Source organism: Macaca thibetana, chromosome 2 (assembly GCF_024542745.1).
Source record: "Macaca thibetana thibetana isolate TM-01 chromosome 2, ASM2454274v1, whole genome shotgun sequence".
Lineage (NCBI taxonomy): Eukaryota > Metazoa > Chordata > Mammalia > Primates > Cercopithecidae > Macaca > Macaca thibetana.
In genome coordinates, this window is record NC_065579.1 from 150460462 (window position 1) to 150485582 (window position 25121).

The 25121-nt window shown below is 43.7% G+C and overlaps 1 protein-coding gene across 18 annotated transcripts in view; it reads right to left on the bottom strand.

Moving 5' to 3' along the window:
- KALRN (kalirin RhoGEF kinase) overlaps nucleotides 1-25121 on the bottom strand; it is a 708666-nt gene that overhangs the window by 646638 nt on the left and 36907 nt on the right. The window lies entirely within an intron of this gene.

Consider the following 25121-nt stretch of genomic DNA (forward strand, 5'->3'; position numbering starts at 1 on the left):
AAAGAAAAAACCTAAATGTCCCACAATAAGGAACTAATAAGATAAATTATGACACAGCCTACATTATACTTAGAAACCATTAACAAAAGCAAGCAGTTTTATATGTAGTAACATGAAAGGGTTCCATGATCTATTATTGAATGAAAGGGTTCCGTGATCTATTATTGAAGGAAAGGATATGATTTGTGAAATAATTGGAAACAATTCTTATTATCCCACTTTTTGTGAAAATAGATATATAAATATATATATACACACTATCAGTATGTATTTCACTATGCATAGAAGAGTTCTAGTAGTACATATATATATATATACACACCAAACTATTAACAGTAGTTATCCCTGAAGAATGAAGAAAGGTAGTTAGAGAATTGTGTTTTATAAAATTTTATGTTGTTACAATTTTTTAACTATAAGCACTTGTTACTCTGGTAATTTTCAAAGCATTTAAATATTGAAGCTGCTACTAAAGTAGCAGCTCAAATCTTTTCTGAAAAAGGAGGTGCTCCTCAGGGCCACGGAAGCAATTTCCTTCTCTACCCCCTACTCATAAGGTCTAGAATATGAAATTGTCTTCAGAGAACCCACAGGTCACAGTAAAAAATTCACCAGACTTATCCACCTGTTCCAAGTGACTGGCAGATAGAGTTCCACCACTATATCATGAGAAAATGCTATTCATTCCCCACTTTGTTCCACATCCCTTACTTACCACAAGAGTCATGATGGGTTCTCCATAACAAGCATTCAGGAAGAACCTCAACTCCTCTCAAACCATTCATTTATCAGCCACTTAGACACCTTATGGGATTTTGGTCAGCAATGGAAACTATGTTGCATCTCAAGTTCCAGCTCTAACCAAAGGGCAGTGACTGTCCAGAGTTTTGTGTGGAAGATTATGCGGCTACTTACAGGATAGATGGGGAAAGAATGGCACCATCAATTAGTGATGTCTGCCAAAGACAGGCAGGAAGGCAGGAAGAATTGTAATACACAGGCTTTCAAGTCAGCCATCCCTGCCCTTGTACAATGGGCTCTGACTCCCCAAACCTCAGGCTTTAAAACTTGCCATCTCTACTTAGAGTTTTATGCATCAGGTGGGGGAAGCTGAAGGTGGTGGGAGGTGGCACAGGGTAAAGTAAGGTGAAAGCTGACTGTGACTGTGTCATTATGTGGTACGTCTATCGGAAGACTGTAAAGATGTGGGGTGTTTGAGGAAAGCGAAGGGGGCCCTCACAGGTGGAGCTGTGGCTCCAAACAGCTGCATATGGAAGACTCTGAACATCTGGTTGCAGTGCTGGTCTGAGGTAAGCCCTGAGCCTGGATTCCATCTGTCACGTCTTACTGAGCTCCTTATCCCAAAGACTCAGCAATTGTGCCCATATAAGAAACATGCCTTTCACAATTTTGAAACCTCCAAGTGCCCTGTTAATTGGCAATCCACTCATATTCCCATAACCAAAAACAGAAAAAAGAAGCCAAAGCCAAAAAAATCCCAGAACTTCACGTGTTGTAACTAAAAACACTCAATAAACAAAGCCAGTCCTTGGGCTCCCTTGGGGAGTAATTGTCTAAGCATGCTTCTTTCTTTCAGCTGGTGAGAGAGACAGACGTGCTAAAACTGTATGGAACTCATCTTGAAAGCATTAATTTTTCCAAACACTGATGTGCAACTCGTGCTTTTCCTGAGCAAGTGGCAGCAGGCAGTGAGGAGGCTGCTGAGGACACCCCTCCGTGCTGGGTCTGACTGTAGCAGCAACAGGGATTCAGAGGAAGTGGTCATACTGAAGCCTGGGGGAAAGTTGGGAATTTGGAAGTCAGAGGCCAAGGCCCAGCCACCATGACCTGTCACAGGGAGGGGCTGCACAACGCTCATGCACTAAAGACTTGGGGTTGGATTACCATTTACAAACTGGAAGGAAAGAAAGCAGAACCAATGCCTTAACCCCCTTTCAGGCCCACTCCCTCGGGGCCAAGTTGGCAATCAACCAAACTATTCTTCCTCACAGCCTGTAGCTCCAACAACCACACACAGTGGCGAAGCACCAGTAGAGGTCGGCCATTTCTGGGTATTGGTCTTTAAACCATTTTCCTCCTTCTCCCCATTTAGGGATAGGAATCTGCAGTGAAGAATGTGATTTGGTCATCCAGTTAAACTGCTGTTTGAGCCCCAAGTCCCTTCTCACTAGGAGGTCAGGGGCACCCTCCCTGCAGCCTGTTCACATAGGATGAGACACAACAAAACCATCTACTGAGGCAAGGAATCTCATCGTCTGCCTGACAAATACAGACTCAACAATCAGGATATGCCACGAGTTCTGTCAGTCTTAACAAGACAATTTCCAAGTTGATTGCTACCACAAGGCCCATGCATATCTAACCGCATGCCAGGATTCTCACTGGGAATCAGTGCTACACACATACAGGCATAATAATTGTTTTGTCACCACCAAGGCTCCGCAGCCAACTCCCTTCAAATGCCAATTCTAACAGTTGTGTGAGATCAGTCAAATTACTAAACTTCTTTGTGCCTCCGTTTTCTGTAAAATGGGGATGATAATAGTATTTAAATAACTTCATAAATGTAAGGGGCTTAGAATAATATCTGGCACACAGAAAGCATTGTATATGTGTTTATGATTATCATTATGTTGTCAGCCTTCACATTTCCATGCTAAGCTATCTCTTCCCTTTGGATCCCTGCATATGCTCTTCCTAGGCATGGAACACTGTTTCCCATCCTGCCTTCATCTAGCTATCTGCGCTAATTCTTCAGGTCTCTAGGAAGCCTTCCTGGCCAACTCAGCTGGGCCAGCCACCCCTGCATCTGCGCCCACCACATCCTGTACCTTTTCAACACCATATTAGTGTCCCCATATTATCATCTGTCTTCCCAACCAGGTCCTGTTCATTGGTGTATCCCTAGCGCCTGGCATGGAGAAGTCACTCAATAAATATGTGCTGAATAAATGAATGGGGAATAGATGAAGGGCAGCTTTCATTCACTCAACAAGCATTTACTAAGTGCCTACAAGATGTCACACCCTGGACGATGCCTGGAAATACATGAAGGAACAGAACACCAAGGCTGCTCTCTAAGAGCTCACAGAGTTTCTGCCTCCTAGCAGTAATTCAAGAAAAAAGTGGAGGTGGGTTAACCCTGCCCAAGGCAGGGGGTCAATCAAGTACCAGAAGGAAGGGGTGCTCTCAGAGGGGAATACAGGTTTACCTAGGATAGGTCTGTTTAACTGGAAACAAGCAGCAGAAGCTTTGATTCTGTTTATCATGCCTGCGTGTGAAGAATCGATGTAGCTTTGCACTGATGAAAAATAAAAGGTGGACTCTTCTTTATTATAAGGGTGGTTTATTTACCCAAGCATCCATCTAACTCTTTCAAGAGAAACACTGGTTAGTTCATTGCATTCATGTTGTCTGCAGACTATTTTTATCACACTGTAAACTCGTCTGAACTGAAGTCACTGTTTGTCATGATCATATAGTTTATATCCTACCCCACTGCTGCCTTCCATCAGCACCAAGCACCTAACGTAGTGCCCAAAGTAAAGGGACACTGCAGAGTGCAAAAGGGGCACAATTCACTCGTTTGGTATCACTTCCCTTCTGCATTCCTCACCATGTTTTTTAGCTTTGTTAAAGAAGTATTTGTTGTTTCCTCTACTTTTCTGAAGCAGAACTGGCACCACCACCACCTCACCCCCCAAATAAAGCCAGCTGTGGGATTCTGGAGAAGAGTTACTTGGCTGTAGCTTTGCCAGAGCGATAGCTCAGGCCCATTGAAGGAAAAAATGGGAAACAGAATTTCTACTTATAGTAAGAAAAAGTTGGAGCAACTTTTCCCTTGGAGATTACATCAAAGATACTTGAGGTTATATTTTCCATACTAGTTGCCCTAAAAATGAGGGAACACAAGAACTTTTCCTCAATGAAGAATCCAAGCCTGGCTACCTACAGAAGGGCAATGGTGCTGCCAAACCCCAGCCTGGGAAGCCATGCAGCCTGATGTAATTGCAGCTGGGCATCCAGGGACAGCCACAGTGCCTCCATACTGCACCACCCACCCAGAACCCCAGGACCACAGTCTCACCTTCACTACCATTTTGAGGGTCATCTGTGGCATGTCTTATAACAAGTTTCTAAGCTAGATAAAAGTAAGTTAGAATTACCTGCTTATCACTTCTATTCTTTTTATGATGATACAAAGCAAGCCAGTAAGGCTGTGACTCAGGGGAAGTCCTTTTACCATGTTTACAGAGACAATTTTGTGAGGATAACTACGTGTCAAGGCACACATATGTGCACTAGGCCTGTGGATATCTGTGGGAGGATGCCTCTGTTTTTTGTTTGTTTTTGTTTTGGGGTTCTTCTTTGTTTGCCTGTTTTTTCTGAGACAGGGCATCATTCTGTCACCCAGGCTGGAGTGCAGTGGCTTGATCTTGGTTCTCTTTCAGGCTCAAGGGATCCTCCCACCTTGGCCTCCTGAGTAGCTGGACTACAGGTGTGTGCCACCACATCTAGGTAATTTATGTATTTTTTGTAGAAACGATGTCTCCCTATGTTGTCCAGTCTGGTCTTGAACTCCTAGGTTCAAGCGATCTGCCTGCTTCAGCCTCCCAAAGTGGTGTAATTACAGGCGTGAGGCACTGTGCCCAGCTCCTTTACCTCTGTTATGCTATGATGGGGCGGGACAAATTACCTGAATAACATTGGAAATATAACCCATGAGCTTGTCACTAAAGCAGCTATGTCTCAGCCATCAGACAGTTTCCCTGGGAGAGCAACTAGACTGAGAACATATAGGTAAGACAGGCAACTGAGAGGGCACAGCTGATTTTTTCTTGATGTCTTTGAGACTGAATACACTCTTGCATGGAGGTACATAAACACATTGCTCATTAAAGTGTTACCAGGATCTATCTTAAATAACACGTGCCCGGGAGCAATGTGTGCTGTTCTCAATTCCCTCCACGACAGTCCTGCTACAGTAGACAGGAGAATGTCATAGAAAGGGAGTCTGGATTTCTGCTAAGCCTTTTACAAATGTCCTCCATGAAATTCTTGTATATAAGATGGTGAAAAATGAATGGGATGAGTATATAGTTGGATAGAATTGCTGTAGATAAACTGCACGGACCAAAGTGTTTGTTAGGAGAATATAGTGAGCTTTAGGTGGAATGCAGGTCTCTGGTGATGGCCACAGAGCTCCTCCCTTAAATGTTGTATTTGACTTTTAAAACAATCACTTCCTTAGATCAGATCAAAGATATGCTTATACTATGGGCAGATGATGCAAAACTGCTATAGTGGGCTTAATATTATAATAGATGACCAAAATCAAGATGTAAAATTATCTGGGCAGATTCGAACACTAGGTCAAAATTAACAAGGGCAAATTTCATGTCTGAGATCTACATTTTAAAATAAACATATATGTATCACTCACCCAGTCTTTCGTACCTACCCTAAAGAAGCACTTGTACATGTGTACAAGGAGACGCTGCTTATGATGATTTTAAAAACCAGAAATAATCGAAGAATTGCTAAGAAAACTACAGAATATCCACACTGCAAAATATACTATGCAGAAGATTTCCAGGACATGTTTCATGCAGAAAACTTGCAAAATGATATGTTAACCTCAAACACACATACACAAATTTACACATTTCTGCTGATATCTATCTATCTATGTAAATGCACAGAAAGGTCTGGAAGGACCCCTAATAACTAGTATCAGGATCTGCCTCCAAAGAGAAACTGAGTTGGTACAGAGTTAAAAAGGCTTTGGCTTTACAAGTAACCTCTGAAATTCAGAATGTATTTGTGTTAAACTTGTATAATTAAGCTTTCTTTTTAAAGTACAGCCTTGCTTTTAGCTTTTTTAAAAAAAAGTTTTACAATGCGGGAAAGGATACAAATTCTTGGGCTTTCAGTTACCACAAACCTAAGAGGAGTCAGCATTGTGGAAAGACTACAGAAAGGTAACTCATACTATCCAGAATGTGTTAGAAGTTCAGTGTTCAGACAGCCTGCAGGTACTAGAGTTCACTAAGCTGATCATGTCTGGAACACTGGGTTGGATCCAATTCTGGCAGCAGGAACATTGGCAACATAGAATGCAACTAGAGGAAAGAAATGCTATGGGGATTCTGAAAAGCATGATGTCAGAATAATAAATATGGAACTATGACTGTTTAACCTGAAGACAAAAAGATTATGGGGGAAACAAACACATTCCTTCAAATATTTGAAGGCTTATTATGTAGATGAATCACTAAACTTATGAGTTTTTCCAGAGGTAAACATGAAGACAAATAAATACAAGTGACTTTTCTATTAAAAAATAAATAAAAAGAAAAAATATTCTAACTAACAAGAATGAATGACAAAATAGCCTGTCAGGCCAGATCATGAGCTCTCTGTCATTGGAGGTATTCAACTAAAATACTGTATATAAAAAGATGTTGGGTTTTATTAGAGTAAAAACTATGTAATCTTGAATATCTCCACAACTCTAATGTTCTATGATTCCATATTTTGACTGCAGAATCAATTTTCAATCAATGTATAGTCTCATCAATTCCAAATCCCACAGGTGGTATACTCTACCACCAGGTGGCAGTAGATGCCTTGGGCTCTGGGTCCTAAATGTTAGGTGTGGTTAAAAAGCACAGTTTAATACCTTTAAAAATAAAATAATAAAATAGGAGAACAGAGTGCAAGCATTAAGCCAAGAAAGTAATCCCTTTTAAAGAAATATGTAAGTATCATTCATAATCTTTCTGATTATTCTATCACAATGATTCTTAATTCATTTGCTTTCCTCTTGTACATTTCTTTTGTACAGGGTCTACAGAGATGACCCCTTATCTTCTGTGGCCGCCTCTCTCTGGTGTCAAGTTTCCTGACTTGTATACAGTTCCTCATCCCCAAGACTGTCCTTGATGCAAAAATCCCCTCGGCTTCCTCTGCAGCTGCAGATCATGTTTGCTCCCACAGTCTTTCTTCCCGACCCAAGAAGAACTATCTGCAGGGTCAGAAAACGCCCCAGCCTCTTCCTGCTCCTAGCCTTCCTGCTCTGTATCCACACAGCTGAAGCCACAAAACAAGCAAGCAACAAACAAAAACAGAATAGGCCCCACCCTGAAAGCATGAAAATATATGATTATCTTTTCCCAAAGAGAAGAGAATAATCTTCCACCCAGTTCTTAAAAGAGAAAACTTTCCATCTCCAGCCACAGCTGTTGGCTTGGTGTTCCTTAAAATTTGAATACAATCAACAACCCTTGTCCCAGTCCCTAGAAACCTTCGAATGTTAACAACTGCCTTGGTTGAGAGTGAGAGATCACTTCAGAAAACCTAGTACTAAGGAAGTATTTCTGTAAGTGCTTGCGAGTGAATGCAAATAAAACAAGATTTTTTAAACTGAGACTTAAAGCAATTTTACTATGTACCTGAGTCAAGGTTCTACTCATCTTTCTAGTCTCAGGTGAAAGACCTCTTCTTCTAGCAAGCCCTGGGGATGTTAGGACTATGTTTGTTGTCTCTGCTATGTGCTCCCATATCCTCCTCAGTGTCTCCCATCACAGCCCTGTACCTCCCCAACCACAGCCCTGCACCTGCCCTGTCACCATCCTTACCACGTGCATTATGGCCACTCTATCAGCCTGTTTCCCCATTACATGACAGGGCCTAGACTGTACCTGATGCTTTTACCTCTGAGCCCCTAAACACAGTAGGACCCAATAAATATCCATGAGGCTATTATAAATAAACACATTATCAATTAACTAATTCATATGGAACCCAACTCTAGGCAGCTGTTTCACTGAGGTAAATATCCATTCCGCAAACTTTGTGTCTCTTATGCCAGGTATAGTATAGAAGGAGTCAAACCCAGTTCCTGCCCTCAAGCAACATACAGTTGAGTAAGGAAGTCAAGACAAGTACACAAATACCTATGGCACAAAATATATAACGGAGCACCACAAAAAGATGAATATTAGAGGATGGAAAAACAGGAGCAAAGGCACAGAGATCACCAAGTAGTTCACACTGGAGCTAAGCCTATGGGACAGGTAATACTGGGGGCAGAACCTAGAGGTCCTTAAATAATACCTTTGAGTAGTCGGTATATTCCAGGCTAACTGCTTTATATTCATGATCTCATTTATTCTTTGAAACAATTCTATGTAAAACCCCCTATCACAAAGAAGCAAATGGGTTCACAGAAGTCAAGAAAATTGCCCATTATGTCACAGTTGATAAGTGGCAGAGCTAGGATGCACACCCAGGCCAGCCTTATGACCATGGCAGCAATGCTGCAGTGCTTTGGAGCCTGGGATGCCAAGTTAAGGAGTTGCTACTTTATCCAGTGGGAGCTACTTGGAGCAGGAGCATGCCACGGTTCAAAGACTGTGCTTGGGAAGACGTATCAGACAGTAATGGGGAGAATAGATTGGGAGTCAGGTTTGAAGCCTATTGCAATAGTCCCAATGTTGTATCATTAAACTTCTGAACTGGAGAGTGGCAGTAGGACTGGCAAGGGGATTCAGAGCTGAGGAACTCCAGAGGAAGAGCGGGGACAATCAAGGATGATCCCAAGCTATGCACCTGAATGACTGGAAGGATGAGGATTTGGAAGTGGCTCTGCCTATGTGCATGCCATGGGAAAGAGTAGAAATTAATGGGTGACGGGAGACACTGAGGAGGATATGGGAGCACATAGCAGAGACAACATAGTCCTAACATCCCCAGGGCTTGCTAGAAGAAGAGATCTTTCACCTGAGACTAGAAAGATGAGTAGAACCTTGACTCAGGTACATAGTAAAATTGCTTTAAGTCTCAGTTTAAAAAATCTTGTTTTATTTGCATTCACTCGCAAGCACTTACAGAAGCCTTAAGTCCTCAGGAGCTTCAAACCAGGGGGGCAGCCTAAATCCTCCCCACTCTCTTCCTCTCCCTACGCATTGCTGCTACCTGCAAAAGCTTCCTGAATTCCCTGAGCCTTCCCACCCATTTGGGGCATCTGAGCCCAGCAACCCACAAAAGCAGAGGGGCAATAATGTGACATGAGGCATCACACGACCATGTCCACCCAGGTCTACTCTCCTCTGAGAGCCAGACTGACCCAGCACAGACAATGTCTGGTCCAAACCAGCACCAAGAAGTGGAATAGCAGCAGACAGGAGTTAGAGGCCACAGGTAGTGATTCTGACTCCTTCACTGACTTCCTGTAACCTTGGACCAGAAGCTTAACTTCTCTGGATCTCAGTTTCCTAATCTGTAAACCAAGGAGTTTGAACCAGAATCAGAAGTGGCAAACTAGGGGCACACAGGACAAACTCATCTTGTAAATGGACTGTGACCAACACAATGTCTTTTAATTAGCTTCAACATTTAAAAACCAGGACATTTCACAAAGAAAGTGCATATTTGCCGCTGTTCTTGAAGCAGGAAGATCTGGCAACATGGAGCCCACATTCCTACATGGCATCAATCAGCTGGGGCTGAGTAGCTGCTGGGACACCACCCTCCAGTTTGTCACAGTCCCCACCACCCCTACTGTCCCTGATTGCTGCCACTCATCATCTATACATGGGCCATTTTGATCTTTTATGCTAATAGTCTGGCCCCTATAGGGATCTGAGTTCACAACCTCTACAGAAAACGATCTAAAATATCATCATTGCAAGACTCAGGAACTGGAGACATTAAACAGAAGCAAAGAGGAGTTGGGAGGGATTTTCCTTCAATAGAAGATGTGGGCTCCTCAGAGGAGCAAGGGCTTGCTACAGCGGATGAGGGTGGTTCATTAACACGTGTGTCAGGCCTGCCCACCACCCCATACCACACCCTCAACACGGCACAAGGCCAGATGACATCAGCCTTGGACACAGTCAGAGAAACTCCATCATGAAGCAATTTGCTTCCCCAGCCATTCTAATTTAACAATTAGCTTAACAACTCTGGTCAGGCACTTGCTGCTGGAGTGGAGAAACGATCCTGATCAGCAGAAGCTTCAGCCTAGAAGCTTCAGGAACTCCCTTCCTACCCCCCAACCCCAGCTTTCCTTGCTTCCCTTGGGTCTGCATCTTCTGCTCACACAGATAGATATTCTAAATATCTCCAAAGAGGTTCCACTTTCTCCTTGAGCTTCCTAATTGGGCTCCTAGGAAATTTGCCAGCAAAATTAGTTTCTCCTGCTGCCACTTCAGCCCATTCTCTTAGTCTGTCCTGCAGAGATTCTGGCCTCATCACAGGAAGCATGTCAGGCCAGTATGCGAGATGAGATGTGGAAGGAAGCCTGTACATAGGCCACACTGCAGACACAGGGGTACGCTCACAAGGCTGGCAACCTTGGGCCGTTCTTGGTACAGATCCTGACTCAGAGCACAAGCTTCAGGAACGGAGTTTGCCCTGACTCAGACAGCATGCTCAGTTCCGCATCTGCATTGCCAAAGGGCCTCATGGTAAGAACGCACCACACTCCCTCTCTACAGCTTGTCCTGCTCCTGCCTTAAGCTGCACCCCAAACCTGAATGCCAAATTTCAGAGAAAGAGAGTGAGATTATTAAGGGGAGATGAAAAAAAAAAGTTTATAAAGTCACAGTCTATTATTTGTAAATACAGTATTAGAATTCCAGGATAGATGGGGTGACGCTAGGGCCAAAAATAGCAGACCCTCAAGAAAGCAAGCATCCCTGCATGACCAGATAGAGATTTCAAAGAGAGCATAGAGAAAGAAATGGCTCATAAAAATGCAACAACAACCAGGAAAATAATCAGACCAAAAATAAACCTGAGACATGCCAATGCCAAGGTCAATCCCAAAGGTTATTTTATTCCAATGGGGCCAAATCAGTGGAACCAGTTGATGATACTCTTAGTACAAGTGGTGTCCTCAAGAATGAAAATCCTTCCCAACTTGCCCTCCTTGATGGACAGGAGCGAGGTCAGGGTTGAAACTGCAGTGAGGGCATGGGAACCTGACTGACAAATGAAGTGTAAATAAATCACCAGAACCATATGGCATCCACCTGGGAGTCCTAAAGGAATTCAAGGGTGAAATTGTGGCGAGGCTGCCCAAAATGTGTAACCTCTGATTACAAAGTCACTCATGCTCTAGAACTGGCAGAGTGCCCATGTAGCCTCCATTCATAAGAAAGGATCCAGGGAGAATTCTAATTTTCATACCAGGAAAGTAGGCAGGACATAGCTTAAGAATAGGACTACGAGGCCGGGCGCGGTGGCTCAAGCCTGTAATCCCAGCACTTTGGGAGGCCGAGATGGGCGGATCACGAGGTCAGGAGATCGAGACCATCCTGGCTACATGGTGAAACCCCGTCTCTACTAAAAAGTGCAAAAAACTAGCCGGGCGAGGTGGCGGGCGCCTGTAGTCCCAGCTACTCGGGAGGCTGAGGCAGGAGAATGGCGTAAACCCGGGAGGTGGAGCTTGCAGTGAGCTGAGATCCGGCCACTGCACCCCAGCCTGGGCGACAGAGCGAGACTCCGTCTCAAAAAAAAAAAAAAAAAAAAGAATAGGACTACGAGCATGCAAGCAAGCACGATCTATCAAAGGAAAAGACAGTACGGCTCTTATAAAAGCAAAGCTTGTTTGTAATAGTTTTTGAGAGAGTAAATATGAATGTGAATTGATGAAAATTTGTCTATTTATATAAATTTAATTTACATAAAATTTCCAAGATACTATAGTAAAAAGCTTTTTTAAGTTGAATAACAATACAACAGGAAAAACACTTTTTCAGTGAACTACTTGGAGGCCAGAAACAAAATGAAAAAATTCACTGACACGTCTCCAAATTAAAGAAATTTTAAAAGTGCGGTTCGTAAGCCATCAGGACACTAGAACTTGTCTTATATAACATTCTTACAATGTGTAGGAGGGAGCTAACGTGAGGTACTCTATGGGTCTACACTCTTCCAGGCAGGAGAAAGAAACGCTGATCAAGAGAAATGATAGGACAGTCCTTCCAGGTTCTAAGATTTGATGGAGAAGAGGTGACTGAGTTTCAGTGGGATGGGATCTATCTACTTCATAATAGCTCCTTAGTCTCCTCTCTCCAGATAAGATAAATTCTGGGCTCCATTCTCTGGAACTTGCGATTGTGGGCTCCAAAATTTACATATGCCTGGAAAACAGGAACAAATGCAGATTTAGCTCACAGAAAATGCTTCTGACTAGACTATCAAAGAGATTGTCCACTGCCTTTGGTTAAACCCTGACCAATCAGGCCTGCCATGGCCCTGCCCTTCCTTCTTCATTACAGTGCCCATTCAATGCATGGAGCTCCAGATTCAGAAATTCAGGGCACACACTCATAGAAAAGTCATTCTGAAGCTATGAACCGAGAATTCTAAAACAAACAATAGAGTATGACTGGATTTACCCATTCCTTCAATTTTTGTTACTGCATCTCTGTCTTGGGCATATAGCAGGGAGCTGACTGTAGAAATGCAAACGTGAGTAAGCTCAGCACCCCCTGCCTAGCCCCACTGTTCCCTTGTAACCTATCCCATCCATCTATTCTGCTTCTCCTACTACCTCCAACGTGGTAAGAGGCATTGCAACACTTTCTTAGCCTCTATCTCTGCTATCCAAGTCCCTTCATTCCTTCAAAACTACAGGCAACAGAACTTCTCCCCTCAGTCATCCTATAGCATATGATGGGACCCTGAAACTTACTACACCATTCTGGGCTTGAGATCGGTGCCTTGATGGAGAAATCAGAGACAAAAGACTTCTATGTTGTGTCACCTGCAAAAGCCTGTTCCAATAAATTATAGTAGCTATGTGCATAGGTTCGAATCCTGGCACTCCTAATCACGAGTTGAGGGAACTCACAGCTCAATATCCTCATTTGCCAAACAGGTAAAATAGTGTTTAATCTACTAAAAAGGGCAGTTCTGGGGATCAATTATGGTAATGCTTATTTTAAAGAGCTTGATATAGTAGCTACTGCATAATAAGAAATCCATTGATATTAGTTAGTACTAACATCTTCCTAAACAGAAGATTTTTTATATTTTCTCCTCAGTCTAAATGCAGCTTTTAAAAGGCTACTTTAAAAAAGTGGGGGTGACTGATGCTAGTTCTCTGTTCTGCAGCTCTTTGGCTCTCAGTTGTCCCTATAGTATCTTTTTTACAGTATTTTCTTGGGTTTGTCTATATATTGCTTAATAAATTGTGAAGTCCTTCCTATGTGTCAATGTCATTGCTGCCTGTTCTTGAGTAAAGTTTGCATGGAAAAGGCAGCACGCCTGCAATTTTAAAAGGAGTGGGCCATTTACTGCTTCCAAGAGGCTCCACAGATGACACTGTTCTTGATTAACCCACACGTAAAGGGTGCATACTCTGAAACTAGACTGGGTCAGTACTTTGATAGCAGATCTATCATTGGGTGAAGATTTGTATTAACCAAGCTCACAAGCCTGATGGATAAGCCAGAAATTCCGTATCTTGAGTGCCAAAAGTAACAACAAAACACAACTGCCACAGGACCCTGGAGTGCTTAGTTCAGTGTAATCAGTGTAGGCTGATGCACTGGGGACGCCAAGCTGTCATCGGAACATTGCATGATGAACATGTAATCAAGGCTTGGGAAGTCTGCAGAACAAGCCATGGTTCAACATCAGCAGGTCATGATGGGATGGACTAGCAAGAATAGTGCTGGTCCTGTTGGAGAACCCAAGAGCCCTGGTGGGCAGCCAGAGTCTGAATGGGCACCACCAGCTTCTGCTTCAACTTGCCTTTCAGGAGTGCCCTGGCTGGCCAGCACCTTTTATACAATCTTTCTCCAAATTGCACTCAGAGCAATTAATTAGGTTTTATATTACTAAATTACAATCATATTTCAGCCAATATCCCTGACATTATTTCCAGGTCACACGGATGGAGTCTTTTGCTTCACATATTTGCAAAACACCTTCTGGTCCATAGCTACAGATGGTAGATCCCATCCATGTGGGATACATGGATGGAAGTAACTGAACCCTCAGAAGCAGCTTCATTTCTATTATTTCCAGGTTCCTGGGAATGTGGAATGATGGCTTCACTGTTACCTCCAGGAAACCTCTATGGGCTAAATTCCCCCAGGCCAGGATCCCCATATTCTCTTTTATTTCAAGGTTATTTCACAAGTAAAACAGGAATTCATTTGCAGTAACCACCTCATCAATGGCATTGATTGACTTATCAGGTGAAACTGCAGATATTTGCTTTATTAACAGGAAGAGACCACTTTCAAGTGTTGGTTGGAAAGAGGAAGAGAGACAGAGGAGCAGAGAGAGACACAGAGAGCAGATATAGGGAGCAGATCGGAACAGAACAAGTCCAGGAATAAGAGTGCACTGAGCTGCAGAAGGAAGTATAATATGTTCCTGGATTGTATTTAGAAAATTGATATCCACTACTTAAAAAGGAATAGCTCCTCTTCCACTAAATTTATCTGGCCCAATATCCTCTTTTTCTTCCCTGGTGTTAACAGCCCATGGAAGAACATGCAGCTTTAGTCCTTAGAAGAAAGAAACTTGAAACCTGGCATAGAAATACAACTTTTTCCTCAAGTCTCAGACTCCCTAGGCTGGAAGCGATCTTCAAGAAGTCTTTTAGGAATTTCTCTGACTCAAGAACTGATGTGCCTAAGGGAAATTCTAACAGAGGAGACACTTTGCCAGGGAAATTCTCACCTTCCTACATAGTTGTGATATGGACACATTCTGCTCTCTTTCTCTGGGAGAAAGTGTCGATGAAAAGAGTTATGGTTCAGATGTATCCCCTCCAAAATTCAGATGTTGAAACTTGACAGCCAATGTGATGGTATTAAGAGGTGGGGTCTTCAAGAAGTGACTAAATTATGAGGGCTTCTCCCCTCATCATGAATGAGATGAAGGCCCTCATAAAAGAGGACACAGCGTTCAAGGCACCGCCTTGGAAGCAGAGACTGAATCCTTATAACAAACCTGCCAGCTCCTTGATCTTGGACTTCCCAGCCTCCGGAACTATGAGCAATAAATTTCTGTTCTTTATAAATTACCAAGTACCAGGTATTTTGCTATAGCAGCACAGATAGACTAAGATGTCTCCAGCTCTCCTCTTTTGGGCTGAGTTGCAAGGCAACGTTGATGAAAAGAACCCAAGCTTTGAAGCCAGACAGCCCTAGGTGAGATCTTCGTTTTGAACATTTCTGGCAAATCACTTAACCTCTCTGGGTATGTTTTCACAGCTATAAATGGGAGGAACTACTACCTTTCAGAGTTGTTGGGAGAAATAGAGATTACATTTGGAAAGTGCTTAGTCAATGAATTTCCAGCAAACTTATACCTGCAAGGGATGAGATGACACCATTAGAGAAGTCACCCACCAGGTAACACCTGACTGATCTCAGATCACCAGGCATCCCAGCACACCTATGCAGGCATGTACACCATGCCCCCCATGTCATCTAATCAGGCACAAGGCTGCCTACCTCCCCTTCCTGATCACCTTCCACATAGAAATACTGTTTTAAACATGAGGTTTAAACACGAATAGAAACCTTTCAATGACGGACATCAGCACACACACAAAAAAAGATAGTTGAAGAGAGCAAGAAAAGGCAGAAAATATCCCTAATTAAGGCATTTTCAATCACACAAATATTAAATATGCGAAAGGGACTTTAACAGTCATTGAGTGAAATCGTCTCTTTTTATAGGTGGCGAAACTGAGATCTAGAAAGGAGAAGGGACAGGCCCATGACAATGACAGAGGAGTCCTTAAACCAAGACCTCCTGACTGAGGACCCACTGAAATTGACACACAAGGCAAATGCCAGAGGAAGGGAAGGTCAAGCTTACATTTACTTAGCCGCTACTTTATAAACAACACTGGGATAGGCACTGAGACTTAGGAAACAAGTTCCCAGCTGTCCTCCAGGAGCTCAACATTTATCTAGCTGGGGAGCAAACACCTACCACGTGAAACAGCAATAATGAAAGGGGGTTTGTGATGACAAATCATGGAAGGTGTTCAGGAAGATCAGAGATGGAAACAGGGTGATGTCATAGAAGATCTCTTCCCCACAGGTAGTGGGACATGCTGCAGCCTCATGAAGACCATGGCTAGGATGCAAAGAACATTCAAGCAAAGGTTCCAGCAGAAACAAAGTCTTCGGATCTAGATTCAGTATGGTATGTTCTCAGTAAAGAGAGAATGCCAGCAGGTTCTGCAAGGACCTGGTAAGTATGTATTTGGATGCTTCCTGGACCTCTCACCACCGATCATCGAGCTTGGTACTCAGAGCAGAGACTTTCAGGACTGCAAGTTTTTCAGCCATCACCACTTCACAGTCTCTGCCTTCACTCCACACCTGCTATCTTTAACAGTGGTCTCTGTCCATAAGCCTTAGAGAGCAGGATATAGGGATCAAATCCAGCTAATTGTACTAACTTTAATCCTATCTTCATCTCATTTTTCCTACCTTAATTTTTCCTCTGCCTGTATTTCATCACCTCCTTATTTTTCTTTATCTTCTTGTGGTACACTTTTTTAAGCTGTTGTAAATCCCTTTCAAAGCAAGATGGTATCTAAATACATGCCTGCTAGTCAAGCCCATTTGCACAGTAGCCTGACAAGAGAGGCTCTCCAGTCTCTCCTCCAGAAATATCTTGGCCTTCCCACTCACTGACTCACCAAATTCATCCTTCCAGGCCTAGGTCAAATGTTCTACAAACCATTCCCTAACTCCCCCAGGCAAAGCTCACCTCCCTTTCCTCTGAGCTTCAGCTGCATGTGGTATCTACTCCTTTACAGCACTTACCTAGTCCACTCTGCAATCCACTCTAAACACTACTCAAGAATTAATTTTGCTAAAGCAAAGCAGTCCTATCATATAATTCCCTCACTCAAAAATACTCAATTGTTCCCCACTGCACAATGAAGGGCTCTCTCACTTTACTACAGTTTACATTGATTTTCTATTTTTGCCCTATACACCTAAAAATCCAACCTGCCTGCTTTTCTCAAGCATGCCCTGTTCCCTGCTACAAGTAAATGGGAGCAGCAGATTTTGTGTGATTCTGTCTAGCACTGACCCTGGGCTGTGCACGACAGAGGGACACATGTCGACTCAGCTCTGGGATATCCCCAGTCTCTCAGACATCTTAACCACGTTCCCTCAGTATTTCCTCCTCCTCCTCCTCCTGACAGGTTTCCATGAATTCCTTTCCCCCCAGCGCGATCCAATAGAAAGAATGTGGACTATGGAAATAGACAAATAGACCACTTGGTTCAAGTCTTAGCTCTGCCACTTAATAGCTGTGTGACTTTAGGCAAGTTCCTAGCCTCTCTATTTCTTTATCTTAAAAATGGGGACCACAAAGGTCATTTTAAGGATGAGATATTTGTGAAAATGCTTGACTTTATACCAAACATGCGGAGGCTTTCAATAAACACTAGGTATGATTACTAATGATTATTGTCCTTGCTGTTATTCATGCTTCAACATCCAGAAAGACCAAAGCAGGAGGTCAGACACCCACTTTATATCCTCAGTCTTCAGTCTCAATGCAGGCACTGCCAGGGCCTGGAGGCCCTTTTCACATCACAAATCACATTGCTACCTCATGCATCCAGTGGAAAATGTCACATTGTTCCATCCTGAGACCATCACTCAGTGCGGGCTCCTCTTTATCCCTCCCCAACTCCTCCAAGCTCCATGATATTTTTTTTTTCTTTTTGTAAAAATGGTATGTCCCCAGTGCTTCTGTCAATAAGCATTATTCAACTGCTGGGGAAAGGGTGTAAATCAATAAATATTTAAAATCTACCAGGCTTCTCTATCATCTCCAGACATGGCAGGGCAGAGGCCTCAATGTTAGTCTGTGATGAAGGCAGATGGGGAAGGGGGTTTTGCACTAGCTGCCTCTTATTTGTGTCTCTGGTCTAAGCACAGATATTGACTACGTTAGGTGGAAACAGAGGTGCTGCTAGATGAACTCTAAAGATTAAATCTCACTGTATAGCACACTCAGCAAAAGAGAAGCCTCCCAGGAACTTGAAACGTAGATGGATGTGGGACTGTCATCGGTGCCACTGGGCCAACCAGCCTTTTTGGCTTTAGTTCTAATTTCACAAAGCAATCTGGATGCTCGCATGCTGCAACCTCACAGGATGTCACAGAGGCTGCTACCCGTGGAAAGTCAGGTTACACCAAGTGGAGGCTGACAAGGGCCCAGGCGAGTACACTGAGTTCACCGATGGAGGTGGGTGGTTTCCTCCCAGAAGGATGACCATATCCCTAGCCCCAACTTCTCGAATTGGGATCTAGATCCTAGAACTGGGATTTGGTTAAGTTTTCCAAACTTTGTCATCCTGCCCCCTCAATGATGAGATTTTCAGACTAGCCACTCAGGGTTAAAGGAGGCACTGCCCATGGAGTAGAAGCCATTTGTTCCTCTGTGGAAGCCCAGCTGGGCCCCATAGGAATCAGACCCATGGTTTGACCTCAAGGCCACTGCCAACCAGCTGAGCTAAGGCATAGGGCCTGAGAAGACACGTGCAGGACATCAGGAGGCAGGTGGGTAGTTACAAGACTATGTCAGGAATCTCTCAGACTGTGTCTTCATATCCTAGTCAGGCCTCACCAGTCCTCTGCCCAAGTCATGCACCCAGAACCCAGAGCAGTTCATCAGGATAACCGGTGAGTGGCTCCCCGGCCTGCATTGCTGCCCCAGTGCTTCTCTGAAAAAGTGAGTGTGTGTTGGGAACAGGCACCTCCTACCTGCTGTGCCCGCCTGCTCACTTCTCAATTCTGGTTTCCATAAACACATCAGCAGCAGGAAAAGCGGACATAGCAGAGAGATACACAGGACATAGACTTGGATATGTAACCCAGAAGTCAGGGATGTGATCCTTCTCTCCATTTCTATCCTATCCTGAGTGCACAGACCTATCCCATATCTTTCCTCTTGTGTTTTTTTTTGTTTGTTGCAGGTTGTTTTGGTGGTTTTTTGGTTTTTTGCTGTGTGCTTTAAATGGATTTAATAAACCATGTGATCTGAGCATCCTAATTTGGCTGTGAGCTTCCAGTTCCATGACCTCTGGTTTGGGTGCCAACTATATATAGAGCATACTTAAAGGCCACCATTGCATCAGAGTAATTCCCCATCACAACGGGGGGGGGGGGGGGGGGGGGGGGGTAGGAAAGAACAGTCAAGGTCAGGGACGTAGGAAGAGAGGATAAGTACGAATATCATATCTGAGGTCAGAGTAGGATTAGGGCCTCGGAAAATATCATTTTACTGACAGCCTGGATATGAGCGTCCCCTTTCTGGCTCTGCCATGAAGAAGTTGTGGACTAATCACTTTGCCTCCTGGGAACTGTTTTCTTATCTGAAGGAATGAGGCAAATAGACTAAATTATCTCTAATGTCTCTTCTGGAGCCTTCTGGATCTCCCATTTGGGGATTTGAAGTCTGCTCCAGCCTGTACTGCAGCTAACACTGCATCCTTAGAAAGTGGAGTTTGTGTAAAGATATTGGAGCTTATGCAGCTAGAGTACGGCGATCACCTAGCTCACATATTAGTGCTGGGAAACTAACTGAAAGGGGGTTGGAGAAAATTGTTTCTCCTAAAAGCCTCACATTCTCCTAGTCAACCAGGGGCTCCTGTTTGCCCTTCCATCACTCTCCATCTGTTCCAGGCACACCCTCTGTCCTTCTCCAGCTGACTGAGTGCCCAAGGCTCACCTAGATGGACCACATCAAGGCTCCTTTGCCCTCTGGCATTCTGCTGAGCTCAGCCTTTGAAAAGTTGTGGCAGGAGATCAGAAGAAGCAAGGAGGGTGAAGCTGCAGTGTTCCCTGTTCCAGACACTGTTATGGCTGCCCATGAGCTCGCTATGTCCCTTACCCAGGTCACAGCTCCTTTTGAGGTTGCTCTTTCACACATTCTGGTAACCACCCACTTCCCTCACTCCTTCAAATCTAAATCCCTCCCCACACCTTTGTAAAGAATCCTTTCATTAAACCTTCCTCAGGTTACCCAACATGGCTGGGCCATCTTAGATTATATTAGATTATATTAGATTAATCTAATGTAAGATTAATCTAATATAATCTAATAACCAACATTTAGTTTCTTGCTAAAGCCCTGACTGGTACATCTAATGAACCCATTTTCACCCTAGTGTCATCTTTGAACAATTGATTAGTTCTGAAAATCTCTATACAGTGCAACTCAACACATTCAGCACTCTCTCTGGTGCAGTGGAATTTCCAGAGAGAAGCTGAGTTCTCTTTTCTCCACAGCCCTCTTCATCCCTACATGCAAAATTTCCTGTGCAACATAGAAAGAAAAGAAATCATAATGGCTAGAATTCTCAGTTCTGAGCATAGATAAGCAACACAACACAATGTTCATGTCATTGTCTAATATGCTCTCCCACCTAGCCTGATGACTCACATCTTTTCTGGGAGATGACCCACTGCCCCTCTCCCTGACAACACTCAGGCCATCCTCCCAGGGAAAAGGGTGTCATCAGGGATCCTGGATCCCTGTCAAGCCCAGCTCTACTCCTGCTCCCACCAAACTCACCCCAACTGGAAGACGAACTGAGTTGGATGTCTCTGACTGGCTTCCGGAAAAGTTATGTTCTCTCTCAGCCACAGTCTGGGCTTGAAAGCTCAACTTCTTGAGGTGGTTTCTTTTTAGTAATAATAATAAAACAGTTGTTGAGAATTTATGGACTAGATACTGATCTAAGCATTCCATGTGTTATACAATTCCATCTTCACACAACCCTGTCCAGTAGGAACCTTTATTATCTCATCTCATTTTAAAGGAGAAAATGGCACACAGGTTAAAACCACATGCCAGGATTTGGGCCCATGCAGTCTGGCTTCAGAGCCTGTACTCTTTTTTTTTTTAACTAAGGAATGTTTCAGTCATATGGAAAAGTAGAAAGAATAGTATAACTGGTCACCATAACCTAGATTTAACAATTATTATTTTATTGCCATATTTGCTTCATCATTTTTGCTGAATTATTTTGAAGTGAATTACAGACATCCTGACATTTCACCCATAAATACTACAATACGAATCTCTTAAATATGAGGGCACTCAGCTACAATACCATTACCACACCTAACAAAATTAATAATAATTCTGAATATAATCTAATAACCAACCTATACTCAAATTTCCCTAACTTCACCCAAAAATATGTAACCCTTCTGAATTCACACATCCTCCTTGCACGGGGCTGGGCTCATCTTGCTGAAACTGTTGCAGTGTTAGCTCATACGCTGCTGCTGAAGCCACATCAGCACCCGGCCCTATCATCACAATGCCGTATGCTCCTTGCTATGCTTTTCCTTCTTAGTCTTTGAAAATAAGAAACCTTCTCTCTTACTCCAGAACTCCTTCCACTCAATTCTGGTATGAATCTAGTACAAAGCAGTCTTTCTGGAGTGGAAAAGACCCACCTTCCCAATGTAGCTTCTGCCCCACTGCAGCCAAGACCATATGAGAGACACAAGTAAACAACACACACAGGACAGCACTGCTTGTGTCCATTGTCAGCTACTCAGGGAAGGGGGAACGGTGGACAAGCTCCCAAAGACAGGGATGGGGGGTCATCCTGGGGTGAGAAGTTTCACCAAGAGGGGAGGAAATTTTGAGGGGTCAACATTTTGTCCTTGTTTTTGTCTGAATACTCCTGTTCTGGACACAACGTATGAGTAGCTCAAGGGGTATCAAGTTGGAAAGAAAAGCAAGGCTGGGCCATTCCAGATGCAGAGGGCCACCTTTGAGATTCTCAACCCCAAACCAAAAAGCTGTCCTAACAGACATACCCCATTCTCTTCCTTAGTGCCCAGATAATCTGCTCATACAATGGCCAGATGGTGTCTTTGGGCACCCTCTCAAAAACCTTTAGATTTCCTCCTCAACCCTGGGTGGGCAGCGTGCGCTGTTGGAGGTCAGCAAGGGGAACGGGCCTTAGTTACTGCTGCTTTCCTTATTGCTTCAGACCTCTCTGAGTAACAAAGAAAAACAAGGAAGAGAGAAGTGGAAGAAGAGCACAGAGAAGATGTCATCCAAGGTGCCCTGCCTGATCTTCAGGAGCTAAAAGCCCTGAAAGTCCCTAGCAGACCTCTACAAACCAAAACTACATGCCCTGCCTCTGAATGGCTGCCAGAGAGGAATCACATCATCTCATTTACCTTTTTTTTAGTCTCTCAGCAGTTTAAACTCCTACTTGTTCTTTAAGGCTTAATCAGAATCACCTCCTGAGCTCAGTCCCTCTGGTTTATGCTTCCTTAGCATCCAGTGGTGACCCCATTGCAGGATGTGTAGGATAAGCTGTAATTATGCCTTCTTGGTTGCCTCCCCTGCTAGACTCTGAACTCCTTGAGGCCAAAGCCATCATATTTATCTCCGTATCCTCAATCCTTAACATGGGGCCCATCAGACCTCAATCAATTGACAAATGTTGGTCAAAATTAACTGAATTCTAACAGTTCTCTAAAATCACCTTCTCTGTCTTGTTAGTGGCACTAAAGTGCATATTTTTCTTTGCTTAAAATTCCCTGATGGCTGCTAACCAACTTAAAATTCCCTGATTTCTGCTAACTAACCGAACTAACTGGAAAGCAACACACGTTCAGAACCATGTCTCCTAAAGGGCAGGCCCAGCCTTTTTGATCCCTACTAGCCAAAGTCAGTGCTTTACATATGGAACACCCTCGAGACATGCTTGTTGAATTGACCTGATGGTGCCCGTGATCTAAGCTCCCCAGAGAAGTTGACCATCTGCCATATATAGCTACAGTGTGTTTGAATTATGTTAAGTAGCTGACAAAGTTCAAGTGAGGAAGAAAATTACCAATCCCTCCTGGAAGTGAGCTGAAAGAAGGGCCTTCCTGCTTCCAAAATGTCCTAACATCTTGCTAAATACTGACATCTGTTTGCCTCCAGCTTGCTGCTCCCAATGTTTGCCAACTGGCCGAGAATGTTTGTGTCTTTACCAACCATCTTCCCCCATCGCACCCACATCACTTCCTTCCCGAGCTGGCAACCTCACAGGCACTACCTTGTAAGCACCGTACAGGCACCAAGGGTGAATACCCACCCCTCTACCGAGGAGACCGCTTCCCTCGAAATGACCCAGTGTTTCCCCTGTCCTGCAAAAGTGTGAGTAGTACATCACCACAATCACAGGCCCCGTCACCCTCCCCTCCTCTGCTCCTCTTCCTGTTGCCCTCTTAAATCACATATAATCTGGCTGCCGTGACATGATTAAAGACACTGAACCCTCATTCCAAGTGCACGAGTCCTTCTGGAGACAGACTGACTGGCAGATAGTGTCTGACCACCTCCATGCTCTTCTCTCCTGCTGTTCTCATTCTCCTCTGCCTCTCCAAGCTCTCCTGGGAGGACTCACTAACTCCTCTTTTCCTCCCACCCTCTAACTCTGAGCAGTCCTTGAAGCTGAACCCTTAGGTCCTCTGTGCAGCTAGCTCTCTCCTCCCACTGCCTGGAAGATTCTGCTGCCTTATTCAGACATGTGTTCTTACACTTAAATGTATTTCATTCTTTTTCCTTTACATCCCTCAGTGCTCTGAGGTGACCAGGTTCCCAATCCTACATACATCAGGGCACCCACAAACCCATAGCTCACCAGTTCTCTACGTATACTTCAGTACCACAGCCTGGTATGTTTTCTAGACAATTTCATTCAAATCACCAGCTGTCATCACAAATTCAGTGTCTCCCCTCTCCAAACTAGCTTCCTTTCACAGCATTCTCCTTTCTTCTATTGGGCCTCCATTTGTCTAAGGCACCAAGGAAGCACGTGACTTTAAAAAACAAGAGAAAGTAATGAGAGAAGAAAACCCCTAGAGACCTTTGTATTTAGAAAGTGGCAAGAAAATGCTAATGCCTGCACTCTAACGCAGAGGTGAAAGATGTGGATTTCTAGGACCTGTCCCCAGAGACTTCAATTCAGGAAGGCTAAGCTGTGGCCCAGGAATCTGCATTTTCACAATGTCCCCGAGTGAGTCTGATGGAAGCGGCTGTAGGTCACATTCTGGAAGACTGGGTTTTAGCAGTTGGATATAGGATAAAGCAAACAGGGCTAAAAATGTGTAAATGCCCAAAGGTGGCTTTAAATAGAAGCAATAAACTGTTACAAAGCTCTGTTGCTTAGGGATTTTTACTAAAACCATAGAACCGAGATAGACCACAGAGTTTATCTGGTCCAACTTCTTCATTTAACAGAAGAAAAACCGAACTCAAGGGAGTTAGGTGCCTACAGAAGGCCACACAAGTCTAAGGCAGAATGTTTAACCTAAGTGACAAAGGATGTCCTTTCATAGAAGTAGTAAAGGAAATAAGCACACACAAACACACACTCACAGGCTTAAAACAGCTTTTTTAAAATGTGCAAACGAATTGCCTGAGGCTTTTTTAAATATGCAGATTCTGATTCAGCAAGGAGGGCGCCTGAGATCCTGCATTTCTAACAAGCTCCCAGGTGATGCCCTTGCTTCCAGGTCGCCATCCACCCTTTAGGCAGCAAGTCTTAGAAAGTAAAATAACTGCCCTTCTGTTGTTCTAAATAAATAGTCTGCTTCTTTACAACAAGCACTTGTGCTGTAGAATGCGGTCTACTCCTGGTGTCCTCAGCTGCACCGTGTGGAGCGCATGGACTCACTACAGTGCTGCCCCTCAGCCTATCAGTCACCTGTTGACAGCCAGCAGAGATGGCGCCTAAAACAAAGGTACTCACACCAAACCTCAGCCCCTGACTGTTACTGTAACAACTATGTTGAAAAATGACATGGCCTCCTGAAAATTGGGGATTTAAAAAGATGTAGCCACATACTGTTCTTGAAAACATATTTAGAAAATTAGATTATTTCATTTTGAAGGAAGCTTTCAAATTAAAAATAAACGTCTTTGTCTAGAAATACATGTGGAACCAAACAAGAGGGTTTTTATCTGGAATTAGGAAATAAAGAGGCAGTGCCATTGTTATGAACAAAAGGTGGATGACACCCAGAAAAAGAATGGTGTCCTGGCATGGAGGTAGGCTT